We start from the raw sequence: 27,055 nt of genomic DNA, 5'->3' as shown, positions 1-27,055 counted from the left end.
AAAAATGTGAAAAGTTGCTTATCTGATGGATGTAAACTCATTCACAATGACATACAGTAAACCAGCCTGTAAACCCATATAGTAGAAAGGAAAAGAACTCATGAGCAGAATGCGACCTTGCACGCTCATCAAATACACAATATCAGCTAGAGGTACTATATATCATGCTATCAAGGCTATTGGCTTTTGGATTTTATGTGTAATTGGCTACACATAATTAACAGGCCTTCTGGTCGTTTGAGTCACATGATTATCCCATGGAAGTCCCCTGGGAGTATGACGCCTATTACTTACCATGTCTTGTTATTTTGGGCTGACTTAAATTGCCTCCGGAGGGCTGAGTCTGGTTACAAAGAAACATTGCCCTATATTATCACACACATCCCCTGGGTATATTTTTCAAACAAAATAACCAACGCTGGAGGGACGAATGTTTGAACAGAGCTGCCCCATTCAGATGACATTCATTTCTGTAGAGTGAGTTGCTTTTCTTCAATATGGTGGTAACCAAGTCATCGACTGTGATTAACATCTTGATATCATTGAGGGTAGTCACAAGGTAATTTGGTTAAAAACTGGTTTGATAAATTTGACCTAGTTAAAATGCTGCATGGAGACTGTGTCAAGTTTTATTACAAAGAGATGACTTCCTGCTGTTCTCTCGTCTTTCATTCTTCTCTTGTTTTCTTTCAATAGAGACTTCTATTTGGAGGCAACTGCCTGAAATGCAATGTCTTTGTCAATTTTCCAATTTATCCGATGTAAATGTTGCAGGGAGGAATTATAAAAGCATAAAAAGCCACAATGATGAGGACAGACAAAACCTTTCTCCATGTAATCATAATGGATGAACGTGCATCAAAATAATGCATGCATGTCAGTTTTACCCAGAAATGAAGTATTTGCTAGATTTGGCTAAACTGTCATCTTGTTTACAACCTCTGTAAATGTCCGACTGTCTTTGCTTTATGGTTTCACTGCACTCCCAGATCTTATTCTCATAAATGTGGGGACTCCAACTTATCCTAACCCTTACATCGTTCAATGACAATTGTGTGAAGTCTTCCTAACCTTCTGGCTTGCAAGACCTCTGGTTCAAGAAACAAGCCTAGAGGAGGATGAACAGCTACATTTTGAGTGCCAATTGGTGATGAGAATAAACAACATTTATTTATTTACGGCCTGTTTTCACGGGGCCATTATCCCATGGGAATAATGATCTTTGGCTGCCATCAAGGGCTCACACAGAAAACAGAACAGAGGAACTGACTCATAACGAATAGCTGAATGAACACCAATCAATACTACAAGGTAGTTTTTAAGTTTTTATTCAACACACTCATTTTGATGCAGGATACAAAACTAACAGGAATTGTTTACACATAAGTGGAAAAAAAAATACATGTTGAAATGCCAATTTGGAAGACTGGACAGACGTAGAAAGCACATGTGGGTTCCTTTCTTCCCCCATCTTTAATCAACGCAAATGCAGATTCCTCTGTTTCAGGAAACCTGGGAGATGACTGGGCAAACCCGTACAAAATCCATCCATCTGGTTGTTAGTGGATGACATCCTGCTTATTCATGAGATGGGTTCGTTATCCTTCAGCAGCAGCAAGGGCTATGCGTGCAAACATGTGGAAATAAGACATGAAAAACTTTTTAAAGAAAATGTGACTAATAAAGAAGTAGGACAGGAGAGACTGAGTTCAGTCTGTCCCAGCCTCTTGCCGGGCAAACAGGCTAGGAGCCCGTCAGCTGAGTTTCCAAGCTCACAGAATGTGCGGAAAGGCTGGCATTCAACCAACTGTGAAAGATAGAAACTGCCTAAAAGAAACCTGCTCCAGTCTTTGTTCCGACACAGCATGAGTTAGAACTCTGAATTCAACTAACTCTGCCACTATCATTTCCATCGCACCCAGCCAAGCGCGAGTGTGCAAAGATTTAGTCGCCCTGCAGCCTGCTGAGAGACAGAGAGAGAGAGACAGACAGGTTCGCTGGTGGAGCTGCCCTGTGGGATCAATCACACACGAGAATCAGCACTGACCTACCTGCTTCCCCCTGCCCTCCCAGCGCAACGTTTCCCCGTAACAATTGAAACTACCAAAAGTAATTAAAAACGGTCAGTGTTTCGTGTCAAGGACTTAGTGGCATCCTCCAGAACTGGGACTGAATGTAATGCAATTTCAACTTTGCTGATGTGCATAAATGCTGATTTGGCGAGAGCAATGTTTCTTTGCACACAGAATAATCTGACATATGTAGCGGCCCACGTAAGATTGAGCAGTTATCATTACTCATATTGGTATCCTTTGAGAATTTTTTTTTTTTTTTTGATGAAATGTTGGGTTCTCTCCTCAAGCTAGTAATTTACACATTTTGGTATTTTTCAAGGTATTCTTATTGCATTAGCAATCACCTTGACGACTGCATTGCTAATGGGTGGTACAGTGCCTAAAAAAAAATCTTCACCCCATTGGATGTTTTCCTCTTAATCATTAATGTCAAAGCAGATTTCTACAAAGAAATTTAAATGAATTCAGTATATATAATGTTAAATGCGTTTGCTAAGTATTCACCGCAATTACAGCACTGAGTCTATGTGGATAGGTCTCAATCAGGCTTGCACATCCGAACAATGTAATTTCACTCCATTCTTCTTTGCAAAACTGCTCAAACTCTGTCAGGTTGCACAGGGATCAGGTGTGAACTGCCCTTTTCAAGTGCAGCCACAAATTCTCTATTGAATTATGGTCTGGGCTTTGACTCGGCCAGTCCATGTCATTCACCTTGTTGTCTTTAAACCATTTCTGTGTAGTTTTCACTGTATGCATTGGCTATTGTCTTGACATTGACATTAAATCTTCTACCAAGTTGTAGTTTTCTTACAGACTGAATCAGGTTATCCTCCTGGATTTCCCTATATTTTGCTGCAATTATATTGCCCTCTACCTTTACAAGCCTCCCAGGGCCTGCTGGTGAGAAGCAACCTCACAGCAGGATGGTTTGTTTGTGTTGATGTGCAGTGTTTGGTATCCGCCAAACATGGCATCTAGTCTGATGGCCAAAAACTAAATTATGGTCCCATTAGACCAAAGAATCTTCTTTGAGTTGACATTCGAGTTCAAGAGTGGCTTTCTCTTTGCCACTCTCCCATAAAGGTTTGACTGGTGAAGAATCCTGGCTACAGTTGTTGTACGCAGAGTCTCTCCCAGCTCAGCCGCTGAAGCTTTGAACTCCTTCAGAGTCATTTAGTTGGTGTGTTGGTGGGCTCCCTCACTAGTCTCCTTCTAGCACGGTCACTCAGTCTGTGAGGATGGTCTGCTCTAGGCAGATTTACACATGTGTCATATTCCTTCCATTTCTTAACAATGGATTTAACTGAACTGCGGGGGATGTTCAGTGACTTTGGAAATGTTTTTGTAACCAATCCCTTGACTTAAACTTTAAGGTTTAACTGTGTCCAGGAGTACTGATTAACCAGTGACTGGACTTTACAGACACAGGTGTCTTTATACTTCAATCACTTGAGCCACATTTACTGCACTCAAGTGATGTCCATTTCACTAACTGGGAGACTACTAGCCCCAATAGGCTGGACCTCTGTTTAATTAGGTCAGGCACTTAAAAGGGGATGAATATTTATGCAATCACTTCTTTTTCATGAAAAATATCTTTATTGAGATTGTTATATCACTGACACATTTATTAAAGAAAAAATAATCAATCCATTTTTTTTCTATTCATTCTATTGTGTTCTATTGCAGAACAGAATTTAACCTGATTCTTGTTCAGCGTCTGAGCTATCATCGCATGTTTGCTTGTGCAGCATTCAACAGGTTTGATCTCTATAATTCATATGTCATGTGGCTGTGTTTTCATAGCCATGTCCCTGATGGGATGTTCCAGTGTTTAGTTCCTCTCAAGTATCAGCCGCTTGTGATGGAACTGTGCCTTCAGATGTGTTGACATTGTCTGACAGAGGTATGAAAAGAAGGCGAAGTGCTTTTCTTCCTCCTGTGTTTACACTCTCATTATACCTGGGTAGAATACCTTCCAGAAAGGTAAGAGGAAGGTTAAAAGGGAAGAAAGAGAAAATAGGAAGAAAGAGAATATAAATGAGAGGGGAAGAGATTGAGCCACAGGAGGGAGAGAGAGAGGGGGGTTTATAAGAGGGGAAGGAGAAGGAGGAGAGAGGGAGAGAGCGAGAGAAGGGGGCAGACAGGAAGAGCCACTAACCGAGGTAGAGAGCAGGTTGTTGGCTGAGCTCCAATGAGCTCATTGAAGAAGACCCTGCTGTCAACTTGTATCACTGTGACTGACAGCAGAGCTGCCACTTGGGGGCCTGCTCACACAGACACACAGACACAGACACACACACACACACACACACACACACACACTTATAAACAAAAATAGACATGTATACACTCCCGAGGTGTGCACGTATGAATACATGCTTGCAAATGATGAGACAGTACAGTACAATTATGCATACAAGCGCACTCACACAAATATGCACACACAGTAGAGAGGGATGCCAGAGCTGTCAAAAATATGCTAAGGCACACGCGCATGCCTATACACATGCACATGTACAGCACACATAAATACTCCACACACATCAAGTCTGAATCTAGGGTGGAAACACACAATTTGCGACACACACTCAGGCACAACTTTAAATACTGGTCGTAGATACACACATGAATTTGAAGTTACAGAACAAGACGGATGTACTCACACACATGCATGCAGTATTCTCAATCATATATATACTGTGTGTTTACATCACTGCACGCAAACCAACACGTTCTCAATCCGTCTCGTCTCGTCAAATATGGCAGCTTGGTCAGTGGCCTTCAGCTTCCAGCTATGATACTCTACCTTACTCTCCGGCTTCAGGTATATATTTGGACTTTCAAAACAAAGCTTTCTGACACAAACATTTCACTAATTATGACATGTATGTTATTAATGCTCTAAAGCAGCCACGGATTTAGCTGGTTTTAGGCACATGTCCTGGTTAGGTTTAGGAAAACATCATACTTTGGGTTAAAAAACACAACGTTAAGTGTCATAACTTACATAACTCATTTCAAGTAATATAAGTGACATATGCTTATGTCTTTGGCACCATATAGTGTACCCTCTTATTTCTCCTTTCTTTTGGAAGCTGGCGGCTGTGTGGTTCCAACAAGGCCTCCAGCACAATTACAGCCCTTCCAGAAATAAATGCATGATGATAAATCCGATAATGAAAATAATAGCCTAACAAATGACTCTTTATTCTTGGTCGCACACTTAACACGAACCCTAGTCTCCAGTGGAAAAGTCCGGTGTGCAACCCATCCAAGCACCCGTCAACTCAGACTTCAGTGGGGCCCCCTGAATAGGCTGCTGTAATGTCTGATGCAAACACACATAATAATTGTGAGGGTGACCTTACCCTTACCTTGACCATCACATTTATATGCATAACCTCAACTCTCATTCTAACATTAACATAAATGTAATGCTGCCCTTGACCCTAACATACAGTGCTAAAACTCAAAATGGTCCTTACACATGAATTGATACATACTTAAGACACTCAAAGACACAGAGAAGCGACCGTCGTTTGTCTGATCAGTCATGGATGTCTCTCCTGCAGCCACACACACTTCTTCGGCTCAGCCCTCTGTGTAATATGATCCCATGAGAGCCATCTGTCTCCAGTCTCTGTGGCTGTATGTGTGAATTGGCACTGTCTCTTGCTCTCTCCCTTCCCTCGTTGTTTCTTATAATGATGAAACCTCTGACCTCCCACGTTCCAGTGTGCCCTCCAGGACCCTCTCACCAATCAGAGCTGGAGTCTCTCTGCGAAGGAAATCCTGTTAGAACCCTTATCAGGCGATTAGAAAGCCCAATGGGAACCCGGGTGGAGTGAGATGGGATCATGATCACTTCTTCAGAACATCCGAGACGGAAATAATTTGTTTCTGTCTGAGGCAGAGGGTCTCTGTGTGCACTTCTACTCGTGTGTGTGTAGGTCTATCACGAGACAGGAAGGTTAAATAGAGACAGCAAAGCCATTACTGTAGACCATCAGGAATCGATAACCGAACTCCGTTCCAGACAACTGCCTTGCCCAACAAGTTATCTGTCATCCACCTCTCTGCCACCACTCAGAGCCTCAAACGCCACAGAATGTCCTATCCTCTGACATGTTTTGGCATGTGGACAAACCTTGGATGTTCACCTCAGGGCTCAGCATATCATAAATGTCAATGTGCTGTCCCGTCTTATTTATTTGTATATTGAATATTAAAACTGAAAAAAAGCACACAAAACTTGAGCATTTGGGGCATTCTTTAAAAATGTGATTTCAGAATTGCAAAAACTGAATGTGAAAATGTTCGGAAAGATAATACTGACAGATCAACTGTTTTTGTCCTTGAATTGAATCTTTATCATATTTTTTTGTACTAATTAACATTTTCAGTTTTATCTGAGCTTGTTTTGTTTCAGACCGCTGAACGTTTGAGGATTTGTTTCAGTGATTCAGATACATACTCTCGGTCTGTTACCGTGCACACTGATGGCTGTTTCCTTGCTTCAGGCTGGATCTTTAAACACCTCACATTACCAGATAATCTGTGCCGATCATGTGTACTGTCTTGTAACACTAATGCCTTATACCTCTGCTCTATTCTATAACTGAGATGTTAACATCTACACAAGCGACTAATAAGCCTAATTTGAAATTGATTACTTTGCTGACTGTAAACAGTTGTTTACCAAAGGTTAAATGTACAATATTCAGTTCCACTGGCACTATGAAGGCAGCATCTCAATACAAGCTGCTCACCAAACTTCGATCACATTGTAAAACCAGCCAGTGCTGATCAAACATGAACCAATATTTAGTTTAGCCTTGGTATACTGCATTTGCCGCCTAAAATGCATTTTGAATAATATTTTATGTACTGTTCAGCTGTCTAAACAGAATGTTTATGACCAGACGGCTGCTTTGGCTGCCGTGTAACTTTCCCACGTGAGGTGTTCAGGAGCAGATTATTGTAGTGTGGCCCCAAGCAAATGTCTGTCCAAGGTGGAGCTCTAATTCTAATGTAATGCTCAATAGATGAATGAATAATGATGCATCATATCGCATTTTTGAACTGCTTGTTTTCAACGGGCACCGCAACAGCTCCCGACCCAAAAAACCAACAAGCATGGGATGCTGCAGCTGTGCAGGTTATGAAGTGACGTACAGATATAGCAACTCTGAAATTGATGTATTGCTTTGATCAGAGTTAACTGCTCCGAGCAATCACTTTCCACAGCTTCTGACAGAGCTGGCAATGTTGTTGATTAAATGGAAACATTAGTCACTACTGATTGGCCTGGGTTAAAAAAAAAAAAAAAAAGCAACAAAAAATAACACTTCCAGAGAATAAATGGCAAACAGGACCACGGCGTTAGTGAATAATGAAGTGAAAACAAAATGCTGGCAATTCAGTCTGATTATCAGGCTATTAGCGGGCATTTTGCCATCTTTAACTTTAAGAGCTTTCCGGAAATATGTCAGTCTAAACTGTCTTGATTGACTATTTTGTATATTAAAAAGAATACACAGTCTCACTCGCTACATTCACTACAAATCAAACGTTCACTGAGAAAACGGATGTTGGGGAGAGAGCACGGTGGAATGAACTCATGCTAAAGAAATTCGTCAACGTATCAATATATAGGGTTGAGGAGGAGGACACTTGACGCACCAGTGGGTTATGACTCATACACAGATTCATATATAAAGAAAACAACTAGTGGAGTGGAAAATAAGCTGGAGAGACAGGCAGGTTGAACTGGGAAGCGTAGACAGGGGGTGCGCGGGGATTTAGAGACATTCACGTTAACTATATATTGTTGTTGCTCCAGAGGCCACATCGCTAATGACTAAACAGTCTCCGGCTGCTTATTGTTTTCTAGACAGAACATCTGCTCCAAACAATAATTGGATTGTTTCACCAATAGTCGCATTCCCCTGTGTGCTAATTGGAATTCCAGCCAGTCAGAAATATCAACTTTGGTAGACTGCACACAAACAGGTGTCTGTGTCCTTTGATAAATCTCTCGTTCTCCTAATCTCTTATTCCTTCTTTAACTTTTTCCTCATTGTTGTGCTGTCTCTTTCTTACTTATCCAAGCATGCACATACATACACATCCATACACACGCAAACATGTTCATCTTCTGGACTCTGCTGGGCTGCGATTACCATGACAGTAGCTTTCTTTAACAGGGTTATAATAACAACTGTCAGGCGAGGAGTAGATGCCATCTTATCTTGTCTATTGCCATGCTGATTAGCACTGCTAAGCCCCACTGAGCTATTGTACAATCTCTCTGGAAAAGCTCAGCTTACTCCGTTTTTTAAATTTTTTTATATTTTATTTCTTCAGCTGATTAGGTTATTTGGATAGTGATAGTGATACTGGGATGTAGCAGTATTAGAAAGCCACGTCACTAGAAGCAGTATTTACAGGATTTGACTCGGGGGAGTGAACTATCCTCCATTTCCTCTGCCATTCAAATATCATTAAGGAAATTACCAAATGCTTGAATGGTCACAGAAGATGACCACTGTTGTACCAGGCAGCTCCCAGATTGAATATAAGCCATATTTGAAAAGTGTGTGCTCAGGTTTTTCTCAGGGTTTTTCAATTTTGGAGTTTTTTAGAGCACATTTAGTTAACTTAGACGATTTAAACCCAGGAACAGTCTCCATCAATGTCTTGTTTATTCAGACCATTCAAATTCTGATGTGCACTTGTTAGATTTGTGTCTCAGTGACTGTAGTCAACATGAGTCTGATGATAATGGGTTGCATTCTCCATGTTAAAAGTTCAACATCAGCTAACCAGTGTTTGAGCACCAAGCATCGAAGACGTAAACCAAGAGTCCTGCGCTCTGTCAGCTCCGAACACGGCCCGCCTGTCAGGTGCAACAGCTTGATTCCAGATGTTGTGATGGAGACAGACCTCTGTAAAGATGTGGCCATAACAGTATCGGATTTCCAGCAAGCCTTAGGGGCCAATGCCACAGAGACTCAATGCTACAGGTACACATGCTTTAAAAACACCTTGGAAAAGCCTGTTTTCGAAAAAACTGCATGGTATGTGCATACTGCCATCAATGCTGAAAAGTTAAACTTTTTTCAACTTTTAAAAACCTCTCAAGACACGTGACATGCATCACAAGAAAGGTACGCCAGCCAGGGGCACCAAAACAATGTTTTTCTGGCAACTAGTGAGGCGTCTCAATGTGTTCGGCCCCTTAGTCCCACTACGTCCATCCCATTTGCGACCTGACATTAGCCAGGAGCAGCCTTAAATCCAAGCTGGATTGGCATGGCTTTTATCCCGAATCTCTTCCTCTCCTTTATGTGGAGGTCTTGCCGGTCAGGTTGAATTGTTTTAAAGATGCTGTGGGCAGTTTTTTGTCTCAAAGTCAGATGCTCCTAATCTAAAACCTCCACTTTATTCTCTAATGCTGATGAATTTGTTTCAGTTGTAGACATTACATAGTTCAACAAGAATGCCAAACAACAGTAAGAAACAACCCCAAAATTAAGCTAAATAGGGAGGAACTCTAGATAGCAGCACCTGCATTTGCCACCTGAGTTCACAGTATGACATACTGTTGATGTACTGTGTACTGGTTGGTGCGTGATGCAGAGTTATATCCAGCACCTTAAACAATTGTGCAAACACATCTGTTAGAACAAAAATATTACTGTACAATTATTGAATTAATCTTATCAAATGATTGACTAATTAGCACAATTGGTCAGGAAAGACTACATTGTGGCTTGTTGATTGTTGTGGGACTTCAGGGAATGTGTGCGTCCTCAGAGCATTAATTAGCAGAGAACTGACATGATGGGTGTAAAATCAAGTGCAGTGGCCCTTACTGACCGCTCCTGCAGACATGCAGACGATGACAGCTGATTACAGTGTATCTTCACTCAAGAATACGCATCTCAAATAAATTAAGCCAAAGCTTAATGCAAATAAGTAAAAGCATCCGCTGACCTTTGTGTCGCATCCTGCTCCAATATTCACTTTGCATCTCACTGTAGGCTTTCAAGTTGATGTAAGCTAAAAGCCCAAATCACCTCAAAAGCTCAAAAGCTTTTGACTGATGAGTCTGTGTTTCACTCCCCATCTGCGGTGCAATGCACCACTTCTTGTTTTGCAAGCTTCTGCGCAATCATCTCCTCCTTCATGCGAGCCCACAGGGTTAAACTTGTGAAATATTTTGCACACAGCATGTCAACTCTACTTCACACTTAACATCTGCACTGTGTGGTTCCCCCAACCCCCTCCTCATGTCCCAGCCCTTTCTCCAGCTCAGCTGGCATCAAAGGCTGAGGGAGAGAAGGAGGGCGAGAGAAGGGGAGAGAGAGAGGGCTGCCCTGAGTGCCAAGCCAGTTGGATAGTGATGAGTGATCCACGATGTGTTCAGCATACTAAACACCGAAACAGGGAATTTTAATTCTACATCTGGCTCTTGTTCAGGAGCCATGATTCTTTCTTTCCTGTACCCTTTTTTTCTGTCTCTTTTCACTTTGACTGTCACATTTTCCAAGCCTCTTCTTTTATGTCCTTATCCTTTTATCCAGTCTTTTTAATACAACAATCATAGTGTTTTCTCCTCCAGATGCATTATTTTAAGTGAGGGGTGGTCAGGGAGGGAAGACCCCTCCTTAAATAAACCACAAACCCTGAGCATGCAGCTTTTGTAAACTAATCAATATGGCAATGCGCCACACCACACTACACACACACATGCACAAATACACACAAGCATTTCTTTATGCAACCTCTTTTTCCGTTTGTACTTTGTTGTATCACGCCTGTGGGACGGAACTTCATTGTACATAGCAGAAGGAAAAGGGTGGAAGAAATCATGAGCTTACAAAATATCATAAATACTTCCCGTGTTTTTTGACCAAACGACAAGTTGTGCATGATCAATATAATTATAATATCTTCCAGTGACTTAAAGCTGCTTGAAGTTATGGTTATACCTGGTTTACTCAACCAAATTTGCCAGAATAAATGTTAGCTAAGAAACTTTTCTCTATGTTGCAACTTTATGTTTGTTTAGGTTAAATTTTCTGTTTATCTTTTATCATTATGCTTTGCGAATGCTCTGCTTATGTTTAGGCACACAAACCAATTGGTTAGGTTTAGGAAAACATCACAGTTTTTAACTTAAAATACCAGTTTTAGTAGCCACAACAGCACCTGGAGGTCGCTCAAATGTGGTTGCCTATTTGGTAGTGACACCACCTGAAGCTGCAGTCTGCTAATAAGCATATAATGTGAACGTGATATGCCATGTTAAGTTATGGATAATTAAGGCTGTAGGTGCTTTGAGTGACAACTAGCCTCTTGCTATCAGCAACCAAGCTTTATTAAAAACACACTGGGCTTCATCAATGGCTCTTCAGAAACCTATGGATGACGTCACAGAGACTTCATCAATGTTTCATACATTCTATGATCTACTTTCTGGCCTCCTTTTTTTGTCTAATGTGCTCTCAGGCTTGTGTGCGTGCTTCTAGCCCCTGTGAATGGCACCTGAATGTGAGCTGGTCACTGCTTTATGTTGTAGCGGCTGAAATGGATACATTAACCTCCAAGTTCAACACGTGGCATTCAATGGCAGCCAAATCGAATGCATTTACCACAAACGCAATGACAAATATCTGCACGACTGTAGATAAAGCCAACAGTGCTTGATTGTGACCGACTGTGACCACTTGAAATGTCCAATGGCGGATTACAGTGTGTGACAGGTTGGCGTATGGTCATACAGCTTCACTAATCAAAGTGCAGGAAAATCCATTTATGCTGACTTTACTGCATGCACTGCATTTGTGATGTGAGCACACAAGTTTCCTCACTGTAGTCTACTTTGGACCTTTCTGCTTTGTTCATGTGTGTGTGTGAGAGTGTGAGTGTGAATGTACTTGATGAGCAGCTTTTTGCTGATTGCAGTGGTGATGCATGTGAGCTGCAGAGCATGGCGTCTGGCCCACTAGAAGAAACCTCGGATTTATGATGTGGTAATTTACTAACGCAGTCTTAGCACTAACAGCTGTTCTACGTGTGTGTGTGTGTGGGTGAATGAGAGAGAGGGAGAGAGAGAGAGAGAGGTGAGGTTATTTACAGTAAAATCAAAGTAAAATCTTTGTTTTGCAGCACTCTCCTCATCAGCTGAGGAGTCCGCCTCAGTCCACTAAGCAGCCTGTTTGTTTAGGACTTGACAGATGTTCAGAGGAAGTGCTCCTTTGGTGATATTAAATATAAATACATAAACTGTTTGGTTTTATTTTACGCGCAAATAAAATGGAGCCCTCAGCACAGGCGCAATAATGGAACAGCTTGTCTGTTGTCTTCAAAAATAATGAGAGGAAAAAGAAGAAGAAGCACGAACTGCCAGGACTGGTCCCCAATGGAGTCATAACTTTAGCCATCATGATAACTCACCACATCACACATACTGTGAGGCCAAACAAGTGCTGCATATTCTGCATGGACGGATTGTCGTTATCAAGCTGAATGACATCAGCGATGACTGATCCCACACATGGTGAAAACTAACTTTAAAACTTAAAATGAAAAAAAAGAGGAAAGAAGTGATTTGAATATGATCCAACCAGAGTCTTGACAATGGTCCTGTATATAGCTGTGACTCACTAGCTGTGAATCACTAAGTGGTGCAGCAGCATTCCTGATGAGCTGTATGCTTTTCATGAGGCCGAGCAGGGGTTCAGCGGTGCAGACACAAAGGGAGTGCAGCTAGAACAGAGAGATAATCTGCGCCTCGTGTGACACGTTTGCATGTTAAATGTAGTGTTCCATATATGTGCTATATGTAAGAAGTAATAAAAGTGACATAAATAATATACTAAACATACATTTAATGCATTATTCACCTCTTTCAGTGTGTTTTACATTATATATGGATGGTTCAGAGACCTGTGATGTGACTTTTGATTTTTTTTCCCAGTCTCTTAGAAAATCCATGAAAAGTCTATCTTCTATCTTCATCTTTCTCTCTGTTGCATTCAATTCAATTCTATTCAAAAAACTTTATTCGTCCCCGGGGGGCAATTGAAGACACATGAAGTAGCTGTACACAGTCACAAACAAGTCAGCAGGTTAAGTACACAGTCAGCACATTAAGTACACAGGTCAGCATGTTACTTACACGGACATTCCCCCCAATCACTAGAATAAATGTTGGCAATATACAGTACATGTACGTTTCTGCAAACCAAGAATATGTTAAAACTTAACATTTCTTTGTGTTGCAACTTGTTTGGTCAGGTCCAGTTTTCTTATTTATGTTGTGATAATGCTGTGCTAATGCTCTGTTAAGTTTAGGTACAAAAAACACTTGGTAAGGGTTAGGAAAACCTGTTTTGGCCTAAAATACCTGGGTTGGTCGCCACAAGATGAATGACCAAAATGGCCAGCGTCTGTTGCCACAAACTCAACCGGAAATTGTCCCAATGTCTCTTTAAAAGTCAGACTTACAAAGTTTGAAAGGAACCAACACATCCACATACACAATTGAGTGATTAGATTGCACTTTGGTTAGGTTTAGCCACTAAAACTATTTGGTTTGGTTTAGGAAAAGCAATCTGGTTAGTTTGAAAATCACTACTACTACTATCACTTCTGTGCGTTCTCCTACAAACATACCAATATTCGTAACTTGCATTTGACTTATGGTTTCACACTGGACATGAATTAAAGCCCTGTGCTTGTTTAAGCTGACCGTCCACCCCCCCCACCTCCTACCTAAGGGAGTAACACTTACATACGATATATGTATTTCAACTTTTACACTTTAACCTCACTTCTTATCCAGCTGTAATCATTACTACAGACGCAAAAGGACACAGCCTACCAAGAAAATATGAGTTTTATTAAGCTTTCACTTCACTCGCCTTCTCCCCTGTAACTACACCTCCATCCCCTCCACCCAACCTGATGTGGCAGTCTGATCGTTCACATGTAATGTGGTATGGCGCTTTTTGTTGAAATGACAATATGGTACATACCTCATGCTGCACAGAAACGTTCAATGTGACTGAATATATGTATCATATTCAACTTGTGGTCCTTTATGGTATGGCAGGATATGAATTTAACATTTCCCGAAGACTATTATCTACTTGTTACGAGAGGAATGCAAGTTACGTTTGTTTAGAGGCAGCGGATCAGTCTCAGAAGATTGCCTTTCCTGTTGTTCGCTTGTGATGAATACATTTACAGTAGCATATTATGAGATCTGATGGCTGCATTTATTTCTGTCCTTATCTCTATTGTTATCATGCTAACAGGAGGGGGGACGAGGAGTTCTCGAAAGACTTCCAAATAAAGCAGTCAATTTTAAAGATAGAAAATGCAGCAAAGGAGGACGAGAGGAGGCTTTAAACAATCCGGTGTCAGTTTGTTTGATAGTATCTGCAAGCTATTCATTGCCTTCTTACAGTGTTATCTGACGGAGGGTGTATTTCCCCGAGCGTTCATGTGAGCTGAATTAAAGCTTGAGGTGGTAAGTTATTTTGCTTTGTTTATGATAACTTTACCCCTGAAGAGCATTTCAGAACTATGGCTGAGGAAGGAGACTTTGAATGTTTCATGAACTTAGAAAGAGACACCTAAATTTGAAAGACTGGAGATACCGTACGAGTGAAATCACCATAGCTTATTATTAGATATTTAACAGCCCACTGGGATATGGAGGAAGTCAAGTTTTTTATTTTATTATTTAGATGCCTATGTCACCTCGTACGATTCCCTTTTTTTGACCTCGTGCATTTCTCATTGCACTCCGTCACTTCATTTCTCTGTTTCCTCCTCACTGAACTCTCTTCGCTATTCCCTGGTTCTTTCTTCCCACACACCCACTAGCCTCGCTCCGGCTTGCGGATGACCCTTCTTGTCGGGTTGCTAACCCACAAGGCCCCTCCAGTAAGATGTCTTTGTCATTCTCCCCTTTCACCCCCGAGCTTTTTATTGTCTCTCTCTGACCAGTCAGAAATCCAATCTCAGATGGGATCTCGCCATTCTTACCCTCCTCTTGTCGCTCCTCTTCCTTTGTGGTGTCTGTAAAACCTCTTGTGACTGCTCACATGTCTGTCAGGCCCCCAAGCAATCATAAATACGCTCACAGCTATGCTCAGACCCGTGAAGACATATAAATTAGACAGTATGCACAGTATAATCCAAATAACAAAGATATTCTCCCGACACTGAAGTCATTTAATGTGAAATTCAGTGAAAATTAATAGAAACAGATCATAGAAATGTGTTTCTGCTTATAGGACATTTCAAATGAAATATAAATGTTAAAATCTATGGGATAAGACGCTGACTAGTTTGAAGAGAGGTTTCCAGGAAAGAGTCCTCTGATGCTGCCCCGTGCGATCATCAAACTGACATCTCACTTGGTTCAAGAGAGCTGAGCAACGCTCGAGAGGGGATCAAAAAGTCAGTTTTGCCATTTCAAATTTTTGCATTTGTGTTGATGGAGCGCACAGAGCAGCACCAGCTGAGTTGCCCGTGTTTTCCCAAAGCCCTTCCTGTCTGACACAGTTGTTTTTCTTTTAGACCTTTTGGTCTCTCACTACCTCAGGACGGGGTTTGCTTTTAACTTGTACCAGCAATTTTTAACAATGCACCAGACCATTCATTTAGTTGTCCTCAATTCCACATCTGACAATACCAACACAATAACAAACCCAATACAGTACACACTTCACAGTCCCAATGAAAGGAGCACATCACAATGATATGGTGGTAATTAGAGTGCTGATATAACGCAGCTGGCCAAGGTGAACTAACTGCATCCACCCTCCTCTGGATCACAAACAACACCTGGATGATCTCTGCAACAAAGAACCTGAACAAAGAACCAATAGAGTCAAAACCAATGAGACGACATGTGTTCAAATTCCTCAAAAAGACCCGTGACCTCTAGCAGCCATGTGCATTGTGAGCCGTGTGCATTAGTGTGTGTGAGTTATCAAAACCTTTTGAGGAGGAAGTTAGGGCTGTTCATTTCCAGTTTCATAGCAACAGTGAATATTTGTTTTAACCAAGACCAAGATAATTTGTGAACTTGACCACCAGAGCAATGGCAGCTCATAAAACACAAATGATCACCAAAGTTTATCAAAGTTTATGCTGCGACTTTATGTTGATTAAGGTAAATGTTCACGTTTCTCTCGTGTCCTTAGGTCTCTTTGAAAATATCCAGTGGTCTCATGTTGGAAATGTTGGAACTGAAAAGTCGACTGCTAACATTTTCATCCCTACGAGGGCTTTTAAAGTGCGGTGCTCCATTCAGAGCAGTCTAAATGTGTACAGCACAATACGTATACTGCTGCAGTGGTGTCAGTTGTCAGTTGTTTAATGCGTCAGCTGGTATTCAGTTGCAGACTGACCATGTTTCCCTGATCCTGAGATAAGGGCAAAGAAAACATTTCACTGAAACAGAAGAAGAACTGAACTGCCAGAATACTGAGCCAGTATTCTAAATAAAACCATGTGCAAGCAAAGCCAGTCCCGAAATCCTAAATGCACACACAAAATGTCTGAATGAGAACAGATCAAGCGTTCCTATCTCGATCTGCATAACACCTGCAGAACACATCCTAAATCAAGCGCTAAATGAATATGTTGTTTGAATTAAAGCATTAAGACCTTTTTCTCATATTTCCTCTCTTATTCAAGATGTACAAAGACAGCTGTACAGGTGTAAGGTAAGATTTCAAAAATGTCACAGAAAATCTGTTGACCAATAATTATTACCTATTCTAAAAGTAGCATCCTCACTTATATAACTGCCAGCTCTCACTCTCAACCTGTCAAACACAGCTGCCTGGCCCTAAGCTTCAAAGTATGATGCTGGTGTCATCCCTCTAGTGTCATAATTTAAAATAAGCTGCTTTAATGACATGATTTTTTAGTAGACGTTGTCTTAACCCAAAGCAATTTAAGTACAAGTACATTTTTGTGCCTAAACTAAACAAAGTAATTTTGGTCCCTAAAGCTAACCAAGTAGTTATTGTGCTTAAAGGGAATGTGTTTTATACAGTACATCCTGTGTTTAAAGGTCCACCTAATTGTATCTTAAAATTTATGGTTGATACACTGAAAGCCTCTAGCAATTTTAATTGACTGCGTTGCGGCCTACTTGCCTCGGCTACCTGTGCTGCTCACCTCTGTTTTCTTCTTTCAGTAGAGTGGATGAATCTTCAGAGGAAGTTGCTGGACCACATAGGTGGAAGAAGCAAACGGTGTAGGTTGCTCAAATCTTTTGCTGCTGCCCCAGTCCCCATGCAACCAATCTATTCAATCTGGAGGAAACACAACAAAAAGAATGAGTTCAGAAAATTGCAAAAGTTATTTCATGCAAATGAGATCTCCGGCACATACTGAAAACAAAAAACAGGAGGAGGGGCAGAGGGGGTGTATCCTTTATGATTTATTTGTGAGGTCTGGCAATGGTTGCAGGCTGCTTTGCTGTTATTTTACTCTGCACTGGACTTGATGAAAAACTGCTAGTTTTTAAGGGTGCGGTGGGTTCTCATTTAGACTGCTAAGGTTGAAAACACACACACACACACACACAAACACACTGCAATCTGGCCTCTATCGAACAAGGTTATTGTAAGTGAGGGTCCTTGTGGGCGCACTTTTTATCAAAATTACCTGCCATGTGGCACTCACAGACGGACACCTTGCTGATGGCTGTCATTATCTGTTTTGGCAGACTTTTGCAATACTTTGTCCACAACCAGGCCCTTGCCCTCTGGCATTAAAACTCCCACTGACAGCAGTTTGCGTCCCCAGCCGAGCCCATCATATTAGAGCTTAACACAGGTTCATAAGGTGTCCAGAGATGGAGAAAATCTCAGCTGAACCGCTGAGACAGGAGATTCACGATGTGACCAGCCTTGTCGTATATTCTGGTGCTTTTTAGTGTTTTATGTCACAGACCTCTGCCAAGTACAATAAAATTCATACATTTCTTGCACTTGGATAAATGCACACTATCAAGCAATTAATTTGGCCCTTCTTCTTCCAATTTGGACTGACCGATGCCCTTTCGATCGGAGCTCTCATCACTTCTGACTCCTACTGTTGTTCCGTGGAGGGTTTGGACACCCTCTGAAGAACACAGAGCTGACAGCTACTTCTTTTCACCTGACAGAGTGGAACTTCCCAGGGAGCTGGTGACGCACACAGAAGCTCACGCCATCCCCCCAGATCCTGTCACTTTCCCCACAGGCACTCCGGTCAAGCAGTCGGAGTCATAAGTGCAGTGACAAGAAAATGATCGCTCACCAGTTTCCCACCCGTCAACGCTGCCAGATTGGTTTAATGGGATGCCCACTTGATGGACTAAGTCATTTTCATTTATATAGCTTGTGTAATTGTGTTTTATTAGTAACGTTGAGACTTTGTCAAAGGGGCCATAGTTCATAGATTTTGAATTACTTTCTATCACCCTCTTGCAGATGTCAGTACAATTATTTTTGTTGGCAATTATCAAACTAAGTCCTAGGCCTGTCAAGTTTTTCCACTCTGTCCTTCCCAGAGACACTTTACAGTCACTACACTCAAGAGTAGCGGCAGTATGCACTCGGATTTGTTGCTAAAAGTTTTGGAAGTCAAAACAGTATTAGTGCTCCCTGAATTTGTAAAGGAAGAAACAAGAGTCGGCCACGCTAGCCTCTCTGTGAGTCCGCACCTATGCTGCGTTCCAGTCAATTTCCAACTTCCAACCACCAAGTGTTTGGCAAGTGTGCACACGAGTGAACCCTCAACAGTGCAGCCTGCTTGTGAATAGAAATGAACAAGAGGAGGGAAATGACAAGAGGTAACAAATGCTATTTTACATTTAATTTTTTTTACACTTTCAATACATGGAAACATATCTAAATATTCCATTAACTAGCCTAAAACAAACACTGTCACCTACGATGCAACCTATCAAATAGATAGCACACATGCTTGCCTTAGAGTGTCAAACTCTTGAAATTGCTGGAGGAAAAGATGACCCCCTTGGATTCACTGTGTGAGAACCATGACTATCTGCACAAAGTTTTAGGCCAATCCCTATTTAAGTTGTTTAGATATTTCATCATATTGAGCGCAATTTGACCTACTCGTAGTCGTAGGGGGCATATCAGGGCAGCCAGTAGGATTAATTCACTGGGAAACATGAATTCTGCACAGAACTTTATCTATCCAATAGTTGTTAAGACATTTCAGTTTGGACCAAAGTGGTAAACCGACCAACATACATGCCAACGAACCAATACTGCCATGTCACTATAACTTGACAAAAAAAAAAAAGCCTTGAGCTGATATTACCAAAAGCTTTTACAGTTGGAAAATGTAGATGTAAAATTGCTCATTTAAAGTGTGTTCAAACATCAAATACCCTAAATTTTGTTTAAAAGTCATGATCCAGTCGGTCCACTCGCTTAGACCTAACCCCAACAGGAGAGATAAGTAGTGCATCAAAGCACCTCTGCCTCTAGAAGTGTTCAGACAAGCCCGACTCCATTTTATGTGTACTTGGTGTGTTGGTGTGTTCGTCAGACTAGTGGACCTGCTGCATATCTGTTTGTTTGTTATGTTTCTCAGTCCATCCTTAGATCTTCCACCCTCTCTACCTGTCTGCAAGTCATAACTGTAGGAGAATTTCAATTGACACTCTCCCGTCTAAAAACTTTTAACCTCGCATCGACAGTTTAGTGGACTGAGCAGAGCAGGATGGATTTATATTTTGTGTGTGTGTGAGTAAAAGAGCAAGAGAGAGAGAGTTTGCAATTCTGTGTGTGTGTGTGTATGTAATGACTGTGTTATGGTCTCAGGCAGGGGGAGGTTGGAAAGGGTCACTCCTGGTGATAACTGTAATCACAAAGAGTCTTTGATGGGTGAAATCTCATTAGCGCTAATACCTGATAACAAGAATGTGGTTCACACACACATCCTTCATGGTTTCCCCCCTGTTGCAATCACACAAACACACAAACACAGCCACACACACACTTCTACATTATGCGCGTGCCACTTTTAATGAGCTCATAATGACAGAGTCTGCTAATATGATTTACATTTTGGATTAAAGGGACCTGCTGCATAATGTGCACGCAATAACCAGATAGAAGATAATTCTGTGAGTTCCTGGCCTTTTAGGATTCAGATGACATGCTTACGTAGCCATATAATGATGAATATGAATTTGTGTCCCAGAGTTATATCTTCTCAGTCTGCCCATAATTGATGGTGCACTAAATAATAACACATTAAATAATCTCATTGGATATACTTATAAACCTTATACACTGGAGAAAACAACATTTATATCTGGCTTTTGTTCTAGGTGGAAAAGGACACAAGCGGCAAATGCACTAGTGCACTAGTCACAGGTTTTCATCAGCTCCAGCTCCGATCGGCTGTGACAGAAACATGACACGGGGGGACACACTAATTTTCGTCCCCTTGTCAGACACGATGCAATGTTGAGGTTGAACGAGCTTTAAAGACAGACAAAGGTCAAAGATATATTAAAAAATGGCCAACGCAACATGGTAATTGGCTTCACTGATCCCCACTACTGATCCCTATTTTCCATTTTCTGATTTGGGATAAGCAGGACACAAACAGTTGACCCACCCAACCATCCCGACTTACATTGTCTTTGGACTTTGCAGCTCTTCTGCTTACTTTGCTCCAGATGGACAGGACTTTTGCTTTGAACACTTGACATTTTTTAATTTGAGGGCATTTTTTGAAATAACAGATGCTGTCATTCACACAGAAACACACCCATCCGTTGCTAAGGCACAGATGCAGCAACACACCGTTGAACCTAGCGCCACCCTAACACTAAAGGAAATGTACTTCTCAAACAGAGACAACACTGAGCCCAACAAGCCAAACAGACTGAGACACTCAGTACTCAGCCATCAAAAGATTTCTCCAACCTATATTTGACAGGGGAACTATATGCAGTATTCACTTTTATGAGATAACTAAATAGATTGACTTCCGAAGGTATTCATGAATACGTCTGACTCTGCAGTTCTGAAAACACAAGCAACTTGCAGCTCATCAGCACAACCGTCTCACAGACCGAGCTTTTCACTGAGAAGATATAAACTGGTTTGACAGGTATTATACATGAAGAAAATGCAGAGAACATTGACAAGTACAAAACAAAGTGTCTCCTTTCCCTCTTCAGAGTGGCATACTCTTTTTCATCCTCCATAGGGTTCTGTCAGCTGTAGTTCCAGGAAGCTGGAATTTATATCCTTGTCACATTGCTTTTATTCCAGTTTGGTTGGTTTATTGTGAAAAATTTTGTGCCACTTCTGTTCGCCCCTCTCTATCTATTTGTCGTGCAGTACGCAGAGAATCCCAATAAAGTATTAGATGAGTTGTGTCACCTGTGGCTAAAGGTTAAATCACATAGATTTCACAAACTCAAAATCCGGTGATACCGTCACAGAGTAATTCCTGGCCATTGTAAACACTCTTGTGTTTTTTCATTGCTTATTATATTATTCATCTCCAGGAGCTGGTTACACTGGGATGTTTGTTTTTCTGCGCTGTCAACATGAAGGAAGTTCAATGATGCTTATTGGTACATTTTAATTTAGCCTTTTTTTTATTTTATTCCCAAAAGTACAGGTGATACCACACCACAACAAGGCTTTTTTTTGTCTTTGTTGCTGCTGGTTTTACATCGAGATTTTTTGCAAAATATAAGGAAAGTTTAGCTATAGTACATCCATGAGGGTCAAGAGATCCAAATATGTACAGTCTGTATGTCCTTTTTTTTTTCTTTTTCTCCTCTTGTTGTTTTGTATAATGTTTGTTTCCCCTTTCCAAATTAATATCAACACTCAGCATGTCACAATGTGTAAAATATACAACATGAATATTATATGTTACAACTTTCTGTGTGCTGGTGCCCCGCTGCATGCATGTGGTGCCCTTTTAATGTTTTTCTCCCCCGCCTTTCAAACATCCTAAATCCACCACTGCACATATGATGTACAGAAATCATACACTTAAACTGGTCTGGACACAGAAAATGGCAAAGAAAATAACTTTGTAGATCCCACAGCTGCAACAACGTGACACATCTTCCCTCTAAATGATCGCGTCAGTTAGTCACAACCTCACAGGTAAACTGTGATGCAGATCATGTCAATAATTAAATCTTAAACTTGACATTTCTTTAATCAGGACCTCAGGTATTTGGATGAAGCAGAATATTAAAACCCCAGAAATATGAATGGACAGAGCAAAGAAGAGCAACCAACGCTGCAGGAACGTGGATCGAGCTCGCTGCATGCTGTGATGTTAATAGAATTTATATAATCCGAGAAAAAATATCAGAGCCAGTTTCCTGAGTTTACCTTTAATGGTACAAAAAGCCAAAGTGGGCTCAGTTTCGCCTGAGAAAAAAAAAAAAAAACATACCCCAGTGTTTGTTATAATTTCATTTTACAACGTCGCTGCTTACTAAATTGATTTGGTAAGGCACAGCAGCTATCTGCCAGCCAGTCTTCATACTGGTTGTTCTTGGCTTTTGGTCAAATTCCCAGTGGATCAATCGACAACTCCCCCTTGCCTGCCTCCAAACTGTTTCATGGCAGTGGATTAAAGAAGGAGAAAAACAAGCCTGAACTCCAGACAGTCCCACGACTGCTTCAAACATGGCAAACATTTTCTTTCTTTCTACCCGTCCCCTGCTTCTAATACAGCTCTCTCTCCGAGATTTAAATCCGTGAAACAGCAGGTGACACCACAGCGCAGCAGGACTTTGTATTTTTAATATCTTGTCTTTTGAAATGAGGAATTTTGAGGAAAGTTCAGCGCTGGTGCATCCAAGAATGTCCTGAAATCCTGAAAGTTAAAGTCAGCTGTGAGACGTACAGAAAATGTTATTTGGCATGTTTGAAGACGCTATTGTGGGGCGAATATCTGCATCATATCAGTGTCAGCATGGAGACAACCCACACACCAGTGCGCACATACACACATACGTAAAGACACTGACACACAGCTCTACCTAAAGAGAAGAAGTAAGTATTCGGAGAGGATGTCTAATGCCATCAGAAAACTGACTTGATTCTTTTAGCGTCTCAGTGGAGACTCAAGTTTATCCGTGCATGCCAGCCCCTGTTTGTCTAGCCCAGACTGAATCTAGACAGAAAAAGTGACAAGCGTGTGTGTGTGCTAAAATGTTGGAGCTTTTATGTGCTTTCATGTTTTACTCAGCAAAACCTCACAAAAAACACTTAGTTTGGCCTTCAATATAACGTTTCTCAAGTCTCAGTACATGAAAGTCCACTCAGACGGATGACGTGTTTGTCTTAGTCACTGCACTAACCGTTGAACTTGAAGTTCTTTTGCACTATGCACACAATGATTATCGTCCCCATGACCTCGCTATTGAAAACAAACCATTCATTATGATTATTCCAAGAGATTAAATTCCTCATATTCGTGAATCTTATCTGATACATTAGAGAGGAGGACAGGAAGAGTGATTCAGAACGACTTGAAATGAAATATGATAACTCCAAAGTCAAGCACATCGAATGACGTGTCTAGCGAGGTTACCATGCCTAAGTGTCTGAGTACAAATAGGAAATTGAAGCATCTGTCGCATGGGGAGGAAGTGTAAAATTCTTAAACAGGGTCTTTATGATTTTTAAAGACCACATTTTCCTCTTGACACACAAGTAATGTTTCTATAACAGACCATCCTCCCCAAATCACATTGATAAAGGTCCTCAGTTCAGGCAGCTTAAAACAACCCATATTTACATTTAGGCATTAACATCTAGTGGCCATTTTGATTATGATGTGAGTCAGATGACAGAGGATGAAGAACCCCAAAGACTGCTGTTCCTGAAAACTGTTTGTGACCAATGTGAGATGAGCATATATAACCCAAACCATGAAGTTGTCCTTTACCAGACAACACTTTTCATACAGACTAGGTTCCGATCATACGCTTTAATTTACAGAGTCATTATAGCCTATGAGGCTAACAAATGTCTGACTGCAGTTTGAGGGACACCAGTGGATAATAAGTATACCTTGGGATATTTCAGTCCATTCTTACCACAATAAAAGAGGGTGTCTTTTTTTATTGTTCAAGAGACTTGAGGACATTTTGAGTTTTTTTTGTGTGATATATATATATCTATATCTATATATAGATATATATATGACATGGTCATATACAGTATGTTGTGTTTGTATGTCGCTGACAAAGGGCCTATTCTGTAGTTTAGATATGAGTTATTTTATTACAAGGAAATGATCAACAACACAAAAACAATACAGTTGCTTCATGGCATTTGACAATTGCTTTCGTGAACATTAACATGATCATAGCTATACAACTGAGTTGGTATCATAGATAGAAGAACAAGTGACTGGTGTCATGATTAAAGTTATTTTGATTATAAACGGTCTTGGTTCCTCGTCACCTGTCTGAGTTCTTTTAAACCTGACTTACCTATAGTTTATATATGCAATCCTGCCTGTCTGTATGCCTTTCAGCTTCTTCTCTTCTCTGCTCTTCCTTTAGTGACTGGTCATATTTTTCCAGCTGCTTTAGCTGACTGGTTGCCCGTGTACAGTGATGGTTAAAGTATCCCAGCTGAGCACTATGGGAAGCTGTTACTCGATAGCTGTTAGCGCTGCTTTCTGCCTTCTGGGGCTGTTAATCAAAGATACTGACTACTGTTTGTTTTTATGTCCTCGATGTGCAGCGTAAGGCTTCCGCACTCAGCCCGTTATGAGAGTTTATCCTGTCAGTGTTGGAGTCATGGAGAGGAAGAGAAACAGGTTCAGTTTTTCCTCTTTTCTTCCTTTTATAGAAGTAATATGGAGGAGCACAACATGTAATTTTGTAATGTCGAAGTGTCCTTGAGAGAGATGCTGAACCCCACGTTGCTCATCAGTGAGGGCCCTGCGAAAAGCTGGCGACTTGTCCAGGGAGTACCCTGCCCTCGCCCTGAGATGAGGCTGGAAGTGTCTTTTTACTTGTTATTTTTTCAAGTGGCTTTTACATTCCAAAAGAAGTGCGAACAACAATGTGTTAAGACATGATAAACAGCAATGGTGAGCAGAATATACACCATATACTTAGCTGTGAGTGAAGAAATTAAATACACGTTACATGTGTACATGTGATGAAGATATAATATGAATCAGAAACACCGAATTAACAGATTATTCTGTCTGTATTTGTCTTTATTTTGCTACTTCAGCCTTTTTTATTCACATTTTTTATAAGAAGTAGATTGCAGTGATATGAGTTGTGATGCCACGACAAAGAAACTCAGCTGACACCTTTCAGAAACTGGGATTTTCTTGTTTCACAACAGTTGCAAAATTGTGTGTGAGGTTGATAAAGGGAGAGACCTAGAGAGAGAATGACAAAGGGGCAGGGGGCAGTGTGTGTGTGTGTGTGTGTGTGTGCGCGTGCTGGACCAGCGAGCATAAATCTAAGTAATATAACTGTGCTGACACAACACTACAGCTCCTGCCCACACAAAAGAATTCGATGAATCACACACACACACACACACACACACACACACACACACACACACACACAAATACGTGCGCACACACATGTGACCCTCACCCCCAACACACGCAGGCACGCATACAGTACACCAGTGATCCATCCTATAGAGTCCGTCTACCACTGGACCCCTTTTAAGCTAATTGGTTCTACAGCAGCGATGCAGGCAAAACTCATTACAGGCCGTCTGACACAGTCACTTCCTCTGGAGACATGGTGCCGCCTCGCCTCTCCAAAACTGCATTTCTGGAAGAAAACTTTGTTGTTTTCATGGCTCCTTGAATCTATGAAGTTTTCACAACCATACCACAAAAAAAGGTGACAAACACAAAGGTGAGTTTGGTTGAAATAAAGTGCTCCACTTAATAAAAGACCAATAAATGAAGCATTTTATTAGGGCCATAAATTGTGTCTAAACATTTAATGTGCGTGCATATGAAAGGATCACATGTGTGTGACCTGCAGGTAGCTGTGCGTCAAGAACTATCGGCCAACCACTCAGTGTTCTGATGTTATTCTGTCAAACAGAACGACTTCATTACATCCCACACATTTTACTGTATGTATCACCCCTTATTTACAGTATCTTTATGTTTACACAATGTTTAAACATGGAATATCTTCTCAGGTTCCAGTCACTTCTTCATCTGAGCAGAACCAAAGTACTAAATATACATAGTACCATATATACGTCATATAATTATAGTAAGTCTACTAAGTGCTCCAAGTGCTATCGTAAAGCTGTATCTTGGTTTCTAAGTTGTACCGGTTAGACCAGAGCATATAAATATCCCCAAAAAGACTGATTCTTAACCTGACAGTTACTCATCAGAAAAAAGTGAGTTACTCTTCTGGCTTTCAACAATTTGCTATTTTTTTCATCATACCTTTTGTTTCCCTTTTAAAGACAGGATGTTTACTTGAAAGTACGTGTACTACTGCTGTCTTACACAGGCATCAGGTCTTTCAGTGCAATTGATTTTATGATCATTGCCTTCATTACTTCATGCTTTGCAAGGTATTGAACTGGGACTGCTGCTCAGGTCCTTTTAATATGAATGTCAAGATGGGCCTAAATCAGCACTCCTTGTTTAAGGCACTTTATCTGCTTAATACTTTCTCCACATCCTCTCGACTGCACTCTCTGTTCTGCTAACCTGATTGTCACCACCTCTACTCAAAGCCTTTGGGAACACACAGAGGAACATAAGAAGTGTATCCAAAGCCTTTGTAAAAAATGAAATCAAAACCACAAAAAAAGCTGCTGAAACACTAAATAAGTAAAGTGATGAATAACATTTATTTCCAAAAATTAATAGCAGAGATAGCCCAGCTGAACAGA

General features: G+C 41.0%; 1 long non-coding RNA gene across 1 annotated transcript; it reads right to left on the bottom strand.

The window, feature by feature from the left end:
• Window positions 1-1,372: 1,372 nt before the first annotated feature.
• On the bottom strand, window positions 1,373-20,864 carry LOC115593116 (uncharacterized). Its single transcript, XR_003986257.1, has 3 exons — window positions 20,787-20,864; window positions 17,298-17,434; window positions 1,373-1,621 (listed from the first exon to the last, which is right to left on the bottom strand). It is a non-coding gene; the product is annotated as an uncharacterized LOC115593116 (long non-coding RNA).
• Between the last annotated feature and the right edge of the window lie 6,191 nt (window positions 20,865-27,055).

The sequence above is a fragment of the Sparus aurata genome, chromosome 12 (genome assembly GCF_900880675.1).
Source record: "Sparus aurata chromosome 12, fSpaAur1.1, whole genome shotgun sequence".
Classification (NCBI taxonomy): domain Eukaryota; kingdom Metazoa; phylum Chordata; class Actinopteri; order Spariformes; family Sparidae; genus Sparus; species Sparus aurata.
Note: the sequence above shows the minus strand (reverse complement) of the source record. Positions and strands in the feature narration are given on the sequence as shown.